We start from the raw sequence: 18,108 nt of genomic DNA on the forward strand, positions 1-18,108 counted from the left end.
AGTTTTCCAGGAATCTTCTCCTGTCTCTCTTCCCAAGAATGTCTCCTGGAGAACAAGGTCAAGCTTCTGTCACAAGATTTGCCAGCAGGAAATTATGCCACTGGTGAAATTTTCATGATGACTGTTTGTGCTGGCCTAGGGCAAATTTTGGGAGGAAACTTCCAAAAGGGGTCTGTTTTGCAGAGATAGCCAAAAACTCCAAAACTTTGTGTAAGTTGTAAAGCCGGTATGTTTATTATTACAGTGCCGGATGCATGCGGAGATTACTCTCCTTAAAAGACATGCGTACCTCTGGGAACTTCAGGTCCCTTTTTATCCTCCTCTCAAATACATATCCATACAATTTCACAATAGGTTCATACATATTCATTTTTACAAATTTCGCGTGGCATTTGCCACTAGTTCTTCTTTATCAGAAAGAATTCTTAGGTCAGGTTGACCTGCTTTCACAGCAGTCTCTCTGTGTCTCTTTATCACCCTCTGTCCCATCCCCCCCTTATCTCTGTCCTTCACTGAATCAGATTCCCTGAGCCTAGGCTTTGCAGTCAGGCTACATAGCTATGTTTTCTAACCACAGACTCAAAGATGTACATTTCACCTAAATCCAAATGGATTTCTACTCTGGAGAATTTCTCCTCTGTCTCAGAAGCACTCCTCCCTCTGTCCCTCACACGCTGGCCCTGCCTGGTGTTCCTCATCCCTTTCCCCACTGCTCTCCTGCCCTTCCCCTCTGCTAGAAGGCGGACAAAGCTGCCTTGGACAGCAAAGTCGATTGCAGCCAGTGTGAAGAGAACATGGAGGAGCTGGATGAGAGGATGCAGGAGTTGCAGAGCCAGATTTCAGGCCAGGAGCAGCACTGGAACAATACCCAGCAGCAGTTCAGCGATGCAATTGAAGACAAGGTGAGGGGTACCTCGTCCCCACCATGAGGAACTGGCACCTTTGGGACTTGACAGCCTGAGGCAGCATCCCTTTGAGGATCCCCCTCCAGGCTTTTCCCTGGAGAGCTCCATGTCACATCCTGGAGCAGCTGGCTGAGGCTGTGCACCTGTTCACAGCTGGATCACCTGGAGCTGAAGGCTTTCCGTAAACACCTGGAGGACTCCTGGAACAGGAACATGGAGGAACTTGAGGATAGGCTGTTGCGTGAAAACGCTGCTGGGATTAAGAAGTGAGGGCAATGGAGATTCTGATGGCTTTGGGGACAGCGATGGCAACTGCTCCTGCCAGGCAGGGCTGTCACACACCATGCCCCTGAGCTGGGTCATGCCCTGCCCTCCTGGCCGTGCACACGGGGGAGCTTTGGTGCCACAGAGGGGCTGAAAGCGCTGCAGGGGCTGCTTGGGATGGTGGCATGGGTGCCTGTGCCCTTCACCTGGCATCAGCCAGCACCTTGGGGATGGGGAGAAACAGGCTCAAGAGCCCACGGTTCACCCTGCAATGGCCGTGACCCTGTGCAGTGAGCTGCCCAGCAGCTGGCTGCTGCAGGGAGCTGCTGCCTGTGTGCTGCAGGGCTGTGGCCCCAGGAGCTCAGCCAGCCCTCTTCCCTCACCCTCCTTAGGCAGCTGCCAGTCCCTTTCTCGTGCCTGTCCTGTGACCACATGCTCAGCGTGCAGGTTCCTGGCCAGTGAGCAGCACCAGTGCCTCGGGGGCAGCGGGGCTGGCATGGGGGGAGATGGGTGCCAGCAGTGACCCGCTGTGCTGGCACAGGGGGGACAGTGTCTGCTTGGGAGGGGCTGATGTGGGGAGCCCCCTCGGCAGCCCTGCCCATCAGCAGGGGCTGTGGGGCTCATCCCAAGGGCTACAGGCAGCAGGATGCCATGGGCTACAATCCCATGGCTTTGGGGGTGCTGCCTCCAACAGGAACAGGTTCTTTGTCCCCTGTCACACACCTGTGACTCCTGCCCTCCCCAGGTACCCCGAGACACTCCCGTATTCGCAGCCCATGCCCCCCAGCAAGGAGCCACCGCCCAGCCAAAGGTGAGGGCCCTGAGGACACATCCCCAGCGCCTGGGGTGCAGAGCAGCCCTGACACAGCAAGGAGGGCTCTGCACCTGGGCTGGGGCAGAGCAGCCTGGGGGGACGGGGCAGGGCAGGGGAGAAGAGGGCAGCTGTGGAGGGCCAGTGCTTGCCCCAGGGCTGGGGGCTTTTGCATTCCTTGCCTTGCACTGCCCTGTCTGGCCCATCTCTCTGTCCCAAGGCTGCTGAAAGCACATCTGATGAGCTGCGTCTGTTTGCAGTCTGAGCTCAGGCTTGGAGGGCTGTTGGGGAAGATGAAACAGGAAAGCCTTATAAATATGATTGCCTGGCAAAAGATTTTGAGAATATGGAAACTATAAGCGAGATTGAAATGAAAGCAAGCTTCGAGATCCCTTAGTTACTGAACAACGGGAAAACAACGGTGTGGCAGGCTGAAGGTAATCCCCTTTTGATGAAACAGACCCTCTGCTTGCAGGCAGGTCCAAGGGTCAGAGCAGACCCTGCCAGCTTGGCAGAAGGGGTCCAAAGAGGAGTTTTTAGGGTTTAAAATGTAGCACAGTATGGTAATGTAGTGATTCTTATAGGCTGTATGGAAATGCTATAGGATTTGTATGTTGAACTAGATTAGTTAAGTGAGAATCAGAATATTCAACACAGAAGATGATTTATTGTATTGTAATGGGAACTTAGCTCTTACTTTTCTATGCTCTTCTTAGCTCTTACTCTTACCTCTTGTCTCTTAGCTCTTGCCTTTATCCTCATACCCCTTTTACTCTCTTATGCTTTTACTCTCTTACCCTCTCATCCTCTCTACCCCTCTCTTCTCTCAGGCCTGCTCTGAGCTGCAGCTGGCAGCTCCAAGCAGGGCCCTGCACCCACGCCCTTTGCAATAAACCGTCCACGACCTGGCTTCAGAGATCTCTCGTCTCCGTTCGTCCCAACCGTGCTACCCCCGTCAATCCTACAGACGGGGATTGGGTGCCTCCTGTGAAAGGAGTTCCCAAAACCAATCCCTGCAGCTGGGACAGCCCAGCTCCTGCCAGTTGGTGTCCTGTGCACAGGGACCTGCCTGGTGCCATGGCCAGCACACCTGGCCATGGGAACAGAGCCAGCAGATCCAGCCTGGTGGGATGGGCTTGGGGCTCCTGCAGCAGGTGGACAGGAGCTGGCAGGGACATGCCCCTGCAGGCAGCACTGCCAGTGCCCTCCCTGGCACAGCAGGGTGATGCCCTGCATGCCACAGGGCTGGGCACTGTCCTCTGCCCCATCCCACAGGAGGCCGCTGGTCCGTGCCAGTGTCCCCGTGTGCCGCAGAGCTCTGGGGACCATCAGAGCAGCAGCTCCACGATGCAGAACATCAAGGCTTCCCCACATACAAGTGCACAGCTGCAGCGTCTCCTGGTACACAACAAGGTAGGTGTGATGAAGGTGGGGACACAGAATGGTGACTGAGGCTTGATGGCATTGCTGACTATCCAGGGGGAATCTGTGCCTTCAGTCTCCAGAGAGACCTGAGTTGGATTATTGGGGTGTGCTGGATTGGGCCCTGCATTGCAGCCAGCTGCCCTCTCCTCCTCAGCCCAGTGTGACCCTGCTGCACGGTGATGGACACATCTCGAGGGGCCGTAATGACCAGCATCGTACGGCGATCAGGACACAGGATGCGTCAGGTATGGCCCTGTCAGGGCAAGGGGGTCAGTGACGACAGGGGCTGATTATCTGCAGGGTGCCAGCTGGGGGATGAGCAGGGCTCTGTGTACAGAGCTGGGTAATGTGGCGTGGGTATTCTGCGTCTGGGGTAAGAAGGAAGGGGCAGAATGGAGCAGGAGGACTGGCACATGGGGCAACTGAACTTGGAGCTGGAGTAACGTGGGAGAATGGCCATGCCCAGTGTGGGACAAGAGCTTGAGTCCTGGTGCGCTGGGGCCAGCACCTGTGGCGGCTCACCCTTGCCCTTCACGCCCAGGCCCTGCCGCCTCAGGAGAGCACGGCCAGGCACAGCTCCTCGACAGGTCTCATGGGCCCCAGGGCTCGAGCAGCCTCTGCAGCCTCGCCAGACATCAACAGCCCCCGGCCAGCTGGAAAGGACTCAGCGCCCAATGCTCGACCTGGGACATCTTGTCCAAAGCGAGAAACGCCTGTGACAATTGTCATAAGAAACTTGACTTTTTACTTGTATATGGTTATTAAGTTTGTTGTATATAGTTATTAGGTTAATAAAAACTGTTAAAATTATAGGCAGAGCCTTGTCTCACAGCCTGTCTCTCCCCGGGCTCCCTGGTGCTCCTTCAGCTCCTTCCCCCCTGCTGTGGCTCTGCCCCCGGGCTGAGCAGATCGAGCCCCGGGCCGGGCCCTGAGGCCGCTGCTGCTGCCGCGGCGCCTGCGGGGCAGCCCTGAGGCTCCGGGCGGCTGTGGGAGCAGGAGCGGCACTGCAGAGCCCGCGGCCCTCACGGGCTGTGAAGGCACGGGCAGATGGCCGTGGGGCCCGGCCGGCACTGCCGGTGCTGCTGCTCTCGGCTGCCGCCTGCAATCCTTACAGGCAGCCTTAGGCCGGCTCAGGAGCCGCTCGGAGCCGTGCCCGAGGGCTGGCCCAGACCCCCGGCCCCCGAGGGCACTTGTCCCTTCATCTCTGCATTGCCACATTCCAAGCTCATTTGTCAGCTTCCTCCTGCCCTTCCTTTCTGCGTGGCAGCGTTAGGGGCTGGCCCAGCGGCTTTCCTCCCGCACGGCTGCAGCCCCTTGCCCACAGCTCCCTGGCGGGAGCCAGAGCTGCTTTGCAGCCGGGCACCCCCGCCATGTCCCGCAGCCCGGGCCGGCTCCTGCCCGCTGCCGGCGAGGCCCCACGGCTGGGCCCGGCTATCCCGGGCCAGAGCAGCTCCCTGCCCGGGGGAACACAGGGGGACACGGGGGCATGTGAAATACAAAGCTGTGTGTCCTGTCAGGTACTGACAGGCAATGTGTGTATTTGTGATTGCGACATGTGTGGAGACCGACAATGGGACAGTTGTGAATTCTAATAATAACTGAGGAAAGTAAAGCATGGAAAAAGTCCTTTGAACCCATCTTTTGTTTACAATTAACCTTGGTTGATTTAGGAGCATTGGCATTAAAGCATTAAGGATGTTGCTTTTTGCTTGAGTTAATTCTTAAAGAGTTCTGCAATAATAACCTTTTGAAGTATAATTTTAGAACATTGCTTGTATCCTTGAAACTATAGCAATGGAATATATATAAAGGAAACATGCTTATCTCACGTCTTAATAAAGCAGAGAAAAACAGCTTGAGAAAGGAAGATGAACATGACCTCAAGGATTTATAGTTTCAACCAAGGGAAGCTGGACATCAGTGTTGTTAGATTTATAGTCTTTGCAATTAAAAGGTGGACCCACATCTGGAGAGCTGGACTTCACCAGATGGGATTTGTCTTTCTTCTTTTGAAACCGGACCACCACCATCTGGGGATACTCCTTTTGGGATACATCCTGAGAGAAACTAAATCACAATAGTGTATAGAAGTTGTGACGTAAAAATTGGGAATAGAAACTGCTGATGAGTAAGAATTGGAATAGAAACTGCTGAGAAAGCTGATGAGTACCCCTATAAATACCTGTAAGCCTCCACTATCAGTGTGCAGTTGGAGGGAAAACTTCCCCCACTGTAGCCAGTGCTGTATTGCTCATATTTTACCATATTAATTAATAAATTGATTGCTGCTTAAATACTGGGCTAGTCAAGCTTCTTATTTATACCATACATAACTGTAAAAGGAAAACTTCCTGCTGAACTCAACAAGACTAGAGGGAAATCAAGGCAGAGCCATGGTTTGTCAGGACTTGCTGCATCCTAATGAGCCCTGTGGTGCATTTGGAGCTGAGCCCTTGAACCTCAGGGCCTTAGAGGAGATTGCACAAACCTTTCCAGGAGGAAAATCAGAAGAAAACCCCAAAGTGTCTCAAAGCATGAATAGGTCCAACTGAGGTCCATCCCAACATAGGCTCCTCATGGACTCCATGGAAGAGAGAATTAGAGGCCAAGATGGACCAAAAAACTTCTCAGAGTCTCAGTGTGGAAAGGAAATTCCAAACTACCTTAAAAAATTTGAGTATCTCCAAGCATTACTGAGCACCACTGAGTGTCAGTACAAAGCTCTCAAGGGACTCATTAAAGCAGATAATTGGGGCCATGATTGCACAAACTCTCACAGAATTTGCATCAAAAGGGAAACACCAAGTACCTTCAAATAACTGAAGTACCCTGAAGCATTAATGAGCCCCACTGAGTGTTGTTACTGACAAAGCCTCTCCAGGGACTAATTACAGCAGATAATTGGAGGCCAGGATTGCACAAACCTCTCAGAGACTCCAAGGCCAAAGCCAAAGCCAAAGTCCTTTGAAAAACCTGCAGTCCCTGCAGGGAGCATGAAGGAGCCTCCAGGGCCATTGCTGAGCAAGGCTCCCCAGGGACTCCTTGCAGCAGATCCTTGAGGCCACTGGGATGTGGGCTAGGGGGGGATGCTGAGGGCAGCACAAGGGGCTGACAGTGCCCAGCCTGGCTGGGGCTGTGCCAGGAGGCCCCAGGCCTCAGGACAAGGTGTCTCCTCCCAGCCCTTGCTGGCACAGACCCTGCTGTGCCCTAGGGCACCAAGACTTGGCTTCTCTTTGTCCCCACCTGTCATCACTGCCTGCAGTTCTCTGCTCTGCCTGGGGCCTGGGGACACTTGCTCAGTCGTGTCCCTCTCTGGGACCCATTAAAAGTCCAAGAAACTTTGGAGTTGGATTCTGCCTTGGAGCTCTGGAGAGGTTTCTTCAGCTCCCTCTCAGGGACTGATGTCCAGGGCCTGAGCACAAAGCCCCAGAGGCTGATTAAAGTCCTTGTGCTGTGTCTGTGCTGCTGAGCTGGGCTGGGCTCCTGGCACAGAGGCAGCTCCTGGTCACCAAGAAGAGCTTCAAAAGCACATTTCTCTTGATGAGCAGCTCTTCTGCCAGCCCAGCAGGGCTGGGGCACTGCCTGCAGCCAGCCCGGGCACAGCACAGAGGCCAGAGAGCTTCAATCAGTCAGGGCTGGGAAGGGGCTGAGAAGTGCCTGGGGCACAATCACTGCCAGCCCTTGGCACAGGAACCTCTGGCTGCAGGACAGCGCAGCTGCAGCTCCTGGAGCCATCTCCTCAAGCTGGAACATGCCAATGCCTGCAGAGCCTGTGAGTACATTCTCTGCTTGTCTCTTGTGCAGAGCAGCCAGGGGTGCCCAGGGCTGTCCTGCAGCCCAGGGCGCTGTGCTGGGGCAGGGACTCTGCTGCCTGCCAGGGACAGCTCTCAGCCAGCCCTGGCAGCTGCTCCCAGCACTGGGGGACAAGATCTGGGTGGCAGGAGACAGCTGGTGAGGCTTGGAAGTGTTCTCCTTGTGTGGGGAGGATGCTGCATTGTTCAGGACTGCTCCCAGCATGGCATTTAACTGCAGAACATTTCCAAGTAGATTCTACAGGGAGAACAGCAAGGCAGGGGCTGCATAAAAGGGAAAATCCTGCTTTTTATTCTGCTGCTCTGGGCTGCCTGGATAAGAAACTGCCCATAGATATTCATCTCTCAGTTCAGGTGGAAAAAAACCAAATTTCTCTCAGATCTGAATAAAGCAGGCAGAGACAGAAATAAACACAGGGCCCTTTAGTGCTAGCATCAGTGTTTCCTTTCCAGCCTCCTCAGGGTTGCTCTGACATTGCCATCAGAGCCTGCAGAGCCAGAGCTGCCCCTGGGCAGTGCCTAAGCTGGGAGGACTCTGCAGGGCAGAGCTGAGCCCCCAGGCTGGGCTGGGCTCTGGCAGCACTGGCAGGGCCCAGCCCTGGGCACAGGGAAGCAGCTGCTGGCAGGGACAGCTCCAGGCAGCAGAGCCCTGGGCAGGAAGTGGGGGGAAAGTGCCCCAGGCTGTGCTGGGATATTTCAAGTCCTCTCTAAACCCAATTATTCCATGATTACTTTTTTTACAGATCCCCATGCCAAGGCACAGCAAATGTCCAACAGCAGCTCCATCAGGCACTTCCTGCTGCTGGCATTGGCAGACACGCGGCAGCTGCAGCTCCTGCACTTCTGCCTCTTGCTGGGCATCTCCCTGGCTGCCCTCCTGGGCAACGGCCTCATCATCAGCGCCGTAGCCTGCGGCCACCACCTGCATGCGCCCATGTTCTTCTTCCTGCTCAACCTGGCCCTCGCGACCTGGGCTCCATCTGCACCACTGTCCCCAAAGCCATGCACAATTCCCTCTGGGACACCAGCAACATCTCCTACACTGGATGTGCTGTTCAGCTCTTTTTCTTTACGTTCTTCATCTCAGCAGAGTTTTTCTCCTGACCATCATGTGCTACGACCGCTACGTGTCCATCTGCAAACCCCTGCACTACGGGACCCTCCTGGGCAGCAGAGCTTGTGCCCACATGGCAGCAGCTGCCTGGGCCAGTACCTTTCTCTATTCACTGCTGCACACAGCCAATACATTTTCCCTGCCTCTGTGCCATGGCAATGCCCTGGGCCAGTTCTTCTGTGAAATCCCTCAGATCCTCAAGCTCTCCTGCTCCAAATTCTACCTCAGGGAACTTGGCTTCTTGCTGTTAGTGCCTGTTTAGTTTCTGGATGTTTTGTGTTCATTGTTTTCTCCTATGTGCAGATCTTCAGGGCTGTGCTGAGGATCCCCTCTGAGCAGGGACGGCACAAAGCCTTTTCCACCTGCCTCCCTCACCTGGCCGTGGTCTCTCTGTTCATCAGCACTGCAGTATTTGCCCACCTGAAGCCCCCCTCCATGTCCTCCCCATCCCTGGATCTGGCCCTGTCAGTTCTGTACTCGGTGGTGCCTCCAGCCCTGAACCCCCTCATCTACAGCCTGAGGAACCAGGAGCTCAAGGCTGCAGTGAGGAGACTGATGACTGGATGCTTTCAGAAACATTAAAATTCTAGCCAATTTCTGCAAATCACTTGTAATAAAAGTCATCTTTGATACTTCTTCTTCCACTGGTTGTGGGGATTTTTTCCTTTGTATTACTTTTATAATATAGTCCACAAAGAAAAGCCATTCTTTGTGTCATTTCTCATTTTGTTTCTCTCCAGCTTCTCTGTGGCTACAGACTGTATCACTGAGGGGCTGCACTCTTGGTGGCTTTAAAGGAACTAAAGGATGCCCCAGCAGAGTTTTCTGCAGAGATGCCCTTGTGTTGCCTTCTCTGGAGCTGCAGCAGCAATGTCTGTGTGCAGAGCTGGGGCAGATCAGTGCTGGCCCAGCAGCTGTGCCCAGCAGCAGCAGCAGCAGCACTTGGTGTTGCCAGTGCTGCTGCCGTGGCCCTGCCCCGCTGCCCTGGTGGCCCTGGTGTTGCTGCAGGGCCTGAGTGCTCTCGGGGCCGGGCACAGCCCTGGGGGTGGCAGTGCCGGGGCTGCAGCAGGGACAGGCCATGGGCACTGCTGGGGCAGCGCTGACGCCTCAGGCCAGGCCCTGGGGGCTCCAGGCTCCTTGCCCAGGCTCTCTCAAGAACACGGCCAGGCCAATGCTCAGCACAGAAACCCCCGTCAGCAGCCCCAGGCTGGCCGTGGGCAGGCGGGGGCAAACAGCATGGCTGGGGCTCTGCAAGGGCCCTGGGCCAGACGGGAAGGAGCAGCAGAACAGGGGCTGATCCATGCCCAGTGCGCTGCACAGCCCAGGGCAGCGTCCCAGAGCGTCCTCATGCAGCTGCCAACAACATCCCCCCTCTGCAGCCCTGGCCTCTCTCCCAGCTCACACAGGTGCCCCATCCTTGCAGGCACAGACACGACAGCACTGCCTCAGCAGCCCCTGTTTGCATTGCACACAGCAGGGGCAGCACCCCCATGCTGTTGCTGTGGGGACATGAAGCTGAGGGAGCACAAATGCCATCAGCCCCTGGGGCCAGCAAGGCCTGGGGGACACCAGGGAAACCACTCAGCTTTGTCCTGGCCTCTGCACTCAGCCAGAAAGTTTGTTCCCATCAGCTGGGAGTTTCCTGTGCCACTGCAGACGCTGTTGCTCAGAGCCAGGGCTGCCTGGCAGCCACCCCCAAACTGCCCTCAGCATTTCCTTTCCTTCCCCTTTCTTTCTTTACTGTTCCTGGTACAAATTTCTCCCTAATGCCCACCCCAAGGGGTCTAGAACTGGACACAGCATTTGAGGTGCTGCCCACCCTGCCCCAAGCACAAAGGAAGAATCCCTGCCCTGCTCCTGCTGGCCACACCATTCCTGATCCAGGCCAGGAGCCATTGGCCTTCTTGGCCACCTGGGCACACTGCTGCCTCATGTCCAGCCTGCTGTCCATCAGTCCCTGCAGGTCCCTTTCTGCCTGGCTGCTCTCCAACCACTCTGTCCCCAGCCTGTAGCGCTGCAGGGGTTGTTGTGGCCAAAGTGCAGGACCTGGCACTGAGACTTGTTAAACCTCACCTTGCTGGATTTGGGCCCTGGATTGAGCCTGGCCAGAGACCTGTGCAGAGCCCTCCTACCCTCCAGCAGATCCACACTCCCAGCCAACTTGGTGTCACCAGGGTTCCATGAGGCCCCAGAATGTCCCAATGGTCTCCATGGTTCCATGAGGCCTGCAGTTGTTACAATGTCCCTTTGGTTCCATGGGTCCCCTTGCTGTCACAAAGTCCCTTGGATCCTTGGCCCTGCAGTGTCACAATGGCACCGTGGTCCCCCAAGGCCCTGCAGTGTCACAATGGATCCTTGGTTCCATGATGTCTGGCAGTGCAGCAATGCTCTCCTTGGTTCCACAGTGTCACAATGGCCTCTTGGTCCCAAGGGCCCCCACAGTGTCAAACATGTTTCCTTCATTCCAGGAGTCCCTGAGGAGCAGCCCTGGCCCCTTGGTTCCATGGGGCCCTGCAGTGTCACAATGGCCCCATCAGGACATCAGGTCCTGCTCTGTCACAATGCTCTGCATGGTTCCACAGGGCCCTGCAGGGTCACAGTGGCCTCTTGGTTCTAGGAGGACTCAGAGTTCCACAATGAATTCCTTGGTGCTGCAGTGTCACAATGGAGCCCTGGTGACACAAGATCCTGCAGTGTCCCAGGGACCCTTGGTTCCATGGGGCACCACAGGGTCACAATTACTCCCTCAGTTCCCAGAGTCCTTGCAATGGAGCAATGGCCCCTTGATTCCATTGTCCCCAGGCTCTCCCAAGGGTCTCCTTGGTTCTGCAGTGTCACAATGGCCCCTTGGTTCCACAAGGCTCTGCAGAGTCACAGTGGCCTCTGTGGTTCCAGCAGGACCCAGACTGTCACCATGGACTCCTTGCTTCCATCTAGCCCCACAGTGTCACCCTGGCCCCTTGGCTCTGTGCTGCCATGTTGTACACCGTGTCACCATGGTCCTCTGAGTGCCACCAGGCCCTGCAGTGTCACAATGGCCCCTTGCTTCCCCAGGGCCCTGCAGGGTCACAATCATCAGAGAATCAACCAGGCTGGAAAAGATCTTGAAGAGCATCAAGTCCAACCTGGGACCCATCACCACCTTGTCACCCAGACCATGGCACTGAGTGCCACATCCTGTCTTTCCTTAAACGCCTCCAGGGATGGTGACTCACCCACCTCCCTGACAGCCCATGCCATTGCCCCATCACCCTCTGTGTGAAGAATATTTCCTAATGTCCAGCCTAAACTTTACCTGGTGCAGCTGAAGGCTGTGTCCTCTTGTCCTGTCCCTGTTCCCTGGGAAAATAGCCTAAACGCTACCTGGCTGCACCCTCCTGTCAGGAGGGGTAGAGAGAGGTGAGGTCTCCCCTGAGCGTCCCCTGCTCCAGGATAAACAACCCCAGCTCCTTCAGCTGCTCCTCACAGGACTTGTGCTCCAGACCCCTCCCCAGCCTTATTGCCCTTCTCTGGACACGCTCCAGTCCCTCCATGTCCTTCCTAAATTGGGGGCCCAGAACTGGACACAGCACTTGAGGTGCTGCCCAACCAGTGCTGAGCACAGGGCAACAATCCCTGCCCTGCTCCTGCTGGGCAAATCATTCCTGATCCATTGGAGGGCCAGGGAATGGATGGGGGAAATGGTGGAGAGGGGTGGGGACAAAGTGTTATTGATTGTCAGCCATGAAGGGTCTTGATTTTCATATCTCTTCACACAGCATTAGGAGGTGCTGGGAGTCAATATCAATTGGACATTGATTATACCAAACTCTAAACAGGAAGAGAATATTAGATAAAACAGTTCTCTTCCCCTTTTTTTTTTTTTTTTAATACAGCAGATTCACATTGAAAACACTTCTGAAATTTGTCTAATGAACCAGAGAAGAATTGAAAACTTTGATTATTCCTCAGGATGTTCTTGTTCAGGTGTTTTTAAAAAATGTTTATGAGCCTTTCACTGAATTCCTTAAGAGATGAGCTCAAGAAAGAGGCCTCTGGAGTAATAAAATTCATTAGCAACCTCCAAGTGGCTGAGGATCCCTCCCCATGAGAGCAGCAATGAACAGAAATGGGCACAGCTTTGTGGCTGCCCCAGCTCTGGCATGGGCCCTGGGCCTGGAGCAGGAGAAGCACTTGAGGGCCCAAGGCCGGGGCTCTTGTGCTGCCCTGGGCAGATGGGATGGCAGCAGGGGCTGCAGAGCTCTCAGCACCTCAGCCCCAGGGGAGCAGGGCAGCCAGGGAGCCTCCTTTGGCCTTGGCCCAGCACCTTCCCCCATGGCTGGGGCTGAGTCCTGTGGCAGCTGCAGCTGCTGCTGTGCCCTTGGCAGGGGCTGAGGCCGTGGGGCCAGTGCCCAGAGCAGCCTGGCCTGAGCAGAGCTGTGGGGCCAGAGCTGGCTGGGCTGGGCTGGGCTCAGAGAGGCCCTTGGTGCTGCCCAGAGCTCAGGGCAGCTGGCAGAGCTTGCAGGGAGCTGGGCTGGGCTCCGAGAGCCTGGCCCAGAAACCATCAGTGTCCATCTCAGCCTGGCTGAGCGTGCAGGGGCAGGACTCAGGCCAGGCCTTGTGGGGCAGGGCCAGCCTGTGCAAGGCATTGCAAACAGGCAAGTGGCCCAGAGAGGAGGCTGCTCTGTGCCCTTGGTGGCACGGACAGAGCAGGGAGGGGGCCCAGGACATTTGTCCGCGCCAGCCTCTGTGCCCATGCGTTGGCAGCCCTGGCTGCTGAGCCCAGCTTTGGCCTGGGCTGAGTTTGGCTGTGGCCCAGCTCCATCCTCCTGCGGGGCTCAGGGCCTGTTCCCGGCCATGGCCAGCCCTGGCTGCCTCTCTGCTGGCCCAGAGGCCGGCAGAGCCCGGGGCAGGGCTGTCTGTGCAGCCCCACAGGTGCCAGGGGCTCTGCAGGAGCTGGCAGAGGCTGCCCAGCAGGGAGGCCATGGGGCACAGAGCCCCAAGGCTGCTGTGGGCACCACGGCACAGGGGCCGTGCCCAGCCGCAATGCTCCTGGCCTGGGCTGGGCCTGCACAGGGGCTGGGCCACCATGGCTGGGCCAGCACAGGGCCACAAAGGGGCCACGCAGCCGCTGCCGGGGCTGACAGCAAGGCCAGGCACACACAAGCAATTGCTGAGCATGGCCTGCGCTGCCCAGGCCTGACTGTGCCAAAGGCAGAGCTCAGCTGCCCTTGGGGGCTGCAGCAACACTCCAGAGCCCAAAGAGCCTCCATGGCTGGGCTGGAGACCAAGGCTGCAGCAGGGAAATGCAGGGCTGCTGCGGGATGGGGAGGCCATTGAATTCCAGCACACACCTCAGCTCTGTGATGATCCTGGCACCAAGCTGGGCCCTGTTTCAGACTGGAGCAGAGCAGATGTTGATGGGACAGGAGCCCTGTGGGGCTGTCAGGGACCTGCAGCTTGCAACGTGCTCTGCTCTCCCTCAGGTGCTCTCAGAGAGATCCAATCCCAGCTGGGTACCTCAGGGCACAAGTGGCACTGCCTGTTCATGGGCACACAGCTGATGTCTGCCTGGAAAGGTGTAGAGGCGTTAATAACTCTTGGTTTCAAAATATACCAGCAAATCTTTATTATCTGGGTCATTTGAGTACTTTTAAGAAATGACAACGTTTTCCCGTCAGGAACGGGAATTTTCTGCACGTGTGCTGATGCCTGGAGATGACATACTGATCATGTCCTCTACTTTTGTCACCACTATTTTGTTTATTATTTAATCTCCCTTTTCCACCAGATGTTTCCAGCTCTCCTGTTTACATGTCAAAGGACATCTCTACTTTTCAAGCTGGTGGATCTTTTACTTCCTGCTGCTCCCAGATTTGCTCCTCTAGGTCCTCTCTGGTCATTCAAGCAACTCTCAACTGACTGGTTTCATGCTTTGAGCTGCAAGAAGTTGCCCAATATTTCTCAAGTTCAAATAAATATATAATTAATCATCACCTCAATTGTGTTTTTTTATTTATCACAGAATTGCGTTTTCTTATGTCTTTGTATAAAACTGTTCCTGTACAGAAATCCCTTGGGGATGGTGGACATGTCAGATGTGGCTGGGACATCCCAGAGAGCTGAGGGAAGAGCTGTGATGGTTCTTAAACTGTTCAAATGTTCAACTTGTGTTTGTTGGCAAGAAACCTTTCTGTGCCTCTGAGTGTCACCAGGCCCTGAGCCCAAAGGACACAAACCTGATGAGTTGTGGTTCCCACTGCAGGGGCTGCACTTGGACCTTGGCTCTGCACAGGAGAGCTCTTCATCCCCTTTCTCTCTTTTCCTCCGTCTGGGCATGGAGGGAGCTCCTGACTTCAGTGTGTGACTCGTGTGTGCAAAGAGCAAATCTGGGCAGAATAAGGGCAGGGAGGGTTTGGGGGGACCTTGGGATCTGTGCTGGACACAGAAGGTGTTTTCCATTGCTCTGAGACTGTGTGCTGTGCAAAGTGGATTTAATATCCAGCAGAGGAATGACTTTGGCATTTGATGGAGCTGTGCCTTCCCTTGGCTTTGTTGGCTGACAAGAACTGAACATCCCTCTGTGTCTCGGGCAGCTCCTTCTCCAAGGAAAGCAGGTGGGAGTTGGAGCCAAGGAGCTGCAAGCTGCAGGTGCAGCCTGGGCTGGAGGGAGCTCAGATTTGCACAAGGCTGCTCTGAGTGCCAGGGCTTGGATGGGGGAAATGGTGGGCGGGGGTAGGAACAGAGTCTGATTGATTGTCAGCCATGAAGGGTCTTGATTTTCATATCTATTCAAACTGCATGAGGAGGTACTTGGATTCAGTATCAATTGGAGATTGCACATGTCAATGAATTACAGGAAAACAAAACTAAACAGGACCTGAAAAATCTTATCTCGCTGTCTTTTTAAATATCATGTATTTGAATACACAACTGAGATCTACTTAACCACAAAGGATTTGAAACCTAAAATCAAATTATTCCTAGAGGCTTGGCTTGTTCAGGTGTTCTGAATGTTCATGAGCCCAGGGACACTGAATTCCTGCACTGAAGAGCTGAAGGCTGAACAAGCCTCTGGAGCAGGGAAATTCAGCAGCAGCCTCCAAGTTGCTGAGGATGTCAGCAGCCCCCACTGAGGCCATCCCTGCCCAGAGACCGTGGGGGAATGGGCAGAAAAGGAGAGCGTCCCTGGGGCTGGGGCAGCACAACTCAGAGGCACCAGCGGCTCCAGCTGGGCAATGGAGTGTGGAATGTGGCTGGGAAAGCCCTGCCTGGGCTGGGCCAAGCAGCACAGACAAGCCCTGACCCCCATCCACTAAAAAATTGTCTCAATGAGACATTTAAAATGAATTACCATTGTTTGTGTACACTAAGTTGGATGCACTGGAGAAATAGCAGCAAGAGATTCTCAGGAGCTCTAAACAACAAAACAGGAACTTTACTGGCAACTTTAGAATATCAGAGAAACTTTGGCAAAAGGTTTAATACAACATTCAATCAACAAGAAACACTTCTCATAACATTAACTTTGCTCATTCAACCTCACAAACTCTAAGCCTGTTCCATTTTAAGTTACTCAAATTTTGCAAGAAGAGGGAATAAGAAAAAGACAAATAAGATTTAGAGAAGCACACACAGAGCTTCCGACTCCTGGATTCCAGCATTGTTCAGAAGGAAATTTTAAGAGGAGGTTGGGTCAAGATGTGTGCTTGCCTTGTGGTCAGCCTTCAATACCCCTTGGTCTTGCTGGGCCCTTCCCCCAGGTGGGCCTTGGCTCATTTGGTCCCTCAGGAGCTGGGCTGGGGCTGAAGAGGTGGCTGTGCAGCATTGCCTGTGCTGTGCCAGGGACTGGCAGCCACTGCTGGGCTGGGATAGAGGCTCTGGGGGGGTTGGGGTTCCAGGGCAGGGCAGGGCTGGGCTTCCGGGCAGGGCAAGGCTGGACCTGCACCTTCCTCCCACATATGAAATGTTTTGAGCCAACAATCTCCTCCAGTCTGTCACAACAGGGAATGTTGGAGGTGGAATTTAATTCTGGCCATGGCACTAGCCTAGACAAGGACAGTCCTTTTCCATAGGAAGGAAAGCACAGAGCTCCAGTGTTTGGAAGGCAGGTGAGAGCCTCAGTAGGCCAAGGCCATCCAGACTTGTCAGAAATGACATATTTTGTCTGGGAGCTTTCTTTGGATGTAGGGCATTTTGGAGGTGGAAGTCCAATCTCGGCCATGGGCACCTGGAGAAGCAGGACAGTTCTTTCCGATGGGAAGGAAAGCTCAGAGCCTTCCCGATGTTTTGGGACAGATAAGAGGTGACCGTTGTAAAACCAATGCATGACAGACTTGTCCTGGCAATATTCCTATGGGAACAGTCTCTGGATAGAAGGAAATTTGGAGGTGAAATCCCAATTCTGGCCATGGGTGCCTGGTGGAGAAGGAGAGGTTTTTTCCATTGGGAAGGAAAGCACAGAGCTCCAGTGTTTCAATAGCAGATGAGAAGAGACCCCAACATTCCAGGGTCATTTGGACCAGTCAGGCAGTCAATGGGAGGCCAGACCAGCCAGACCAGTTCGTGTTCCCTTGCTTTTATGAGGTCCTGCAGTGTCACCATGGTCCCCTTCGTTCCATGGGGCCCTGCAGTGTCCCAGTGGTGCTTTGATTCTATGGGGTCCAGCAGTGTCACAATGGACCCTTGGTTCAATGGGGTCCCAGAGTGTCACAATGACTCCTAGGTTCCAGAAGGCCCTGCAGTGTCACAGTGGTCCCAAGATTTCCATGAGGCCTTGCAGTGTCACAATAGTCTCTGTGGTTCCCCAGGCCCCTAAATGTCATGTGACTTCTGTCCATGAGCCCTGCAATGTCACAATGGACCTTTGGACCCTGGGGGTTTGTGGTGTCACAATGGTCTCCTTTGCTCCACAGTGTCACAATGGACCACTGATGACAGGAGGCCCCTCTGTGTCATCCTGGAGCTTTGGTTCCATGCAGCCCTGCAGTGTCACAATGAACCCTTGTTTCAATGGGGTTCCACAATGCCACCATGGCCTAAGGTTCCAGGAACCCTGCAGTGTCACAATGGTCTCCTTTGGCTCCACAGTGTCACAATGGACCACTGATGACACGAGGCCCTGCAATGTCACACTGGACCTTTGTTTCCATGTAGCCCTGCAGTGTCAAAAGGCCTCTTGGGTTCACCAGGCCCCACAGTATCACAATGATCCTCTTGGTTGCGTGGGGATCCCCAGGGTCACAATGGTCTCACTGGTTCCATGGGGCCTGACACTGTCACAATGCTTTGCTTATTCCACGGGCCTCATAGTGTCACAATGGTCTCCATGATACCGAGAGTCCCTCAGTGTCACAATGGCCTCTTGATTCCGTAGGGCTGTGAAGTCTCTTAGTGGTCTCTCCATTGCTTCATGAGGTTGCAATGTCCAAAAGAACCTTTGGCTCCATGGGGTCTGCAGTGTCACAATGGCCCTTGGTTCCATGAAACCCCAAAGTGTTACAATGGTCTCCACAGTTCCATGAGGCCCCATGGTGTCACAATGGACCCTTGGTTCAATGGGGCTCTCAGTGTCACAATGATCCCTAATTCCATGCACCAAACATTGTCAGTATGGTCCCCTTGTTCCATGTGGCCCCACAGTGTCACCATGCTCCTTGGTCTCACAGGGCCCACAGTGTCACAATGGTCCTTGGTTCCATGGCCCTGTGCTGCTGCATTCCCCCTCCCTTCTCAGGCCGCCTGCCAGCTGAGAAATGCTCCTTGGGGCTCAGCCTTGGCCAACAGCCCCTGGGCTCA

At 54.7% G+C, this 18,108-nt stretch overlaps 1 protein-coding gene and 1 long non-coding RNA gene across 3 annotated transcripts in view; both read right to left on the minus strand.

Annotated features, from left to right (window-relative positions):
- The window catches only part of LOC118700706 (zinc finger protein 268-like), a 260,704-nt gene that overhangs the window by 121,850 nt on the left and 120,746 nt on the right, over positions 1 to 18,108 (minus strand).
- Positions 206 to 18,108, minus strand: part of LOC129047057 (uncharacterized) — a 31,464-nt gene continuing 13,561 nt past the window's right edge. For both annotated transcript variants that reach the window (XR_008509017.1, XR_008509018.1), the window contains exon 2: positions 206 to 2,261. This is a non-coding gene — a long non-coding RNA (uncharacterized LOC129047057). The remainder of the gene's footprint in view (positions 2,262 to 18,108) is intronic.

The sequence above is a fragment of the Molothrus ater genome, chromosome 35 (genome assembly GCF_012460135.2).
Source record: "Molothrus ater isolate BHLD 08-10-18 breed brown headed cowbird chromosome 35, BPBGC_Mater_1.1, whole genome shotgun sequence".
NCBI classification, from domain to species: Eukaryota; Metazoa; Chordata; class Aves; order Passeriformes; family Icteridae; genus Molothrus; species Molothrus ater.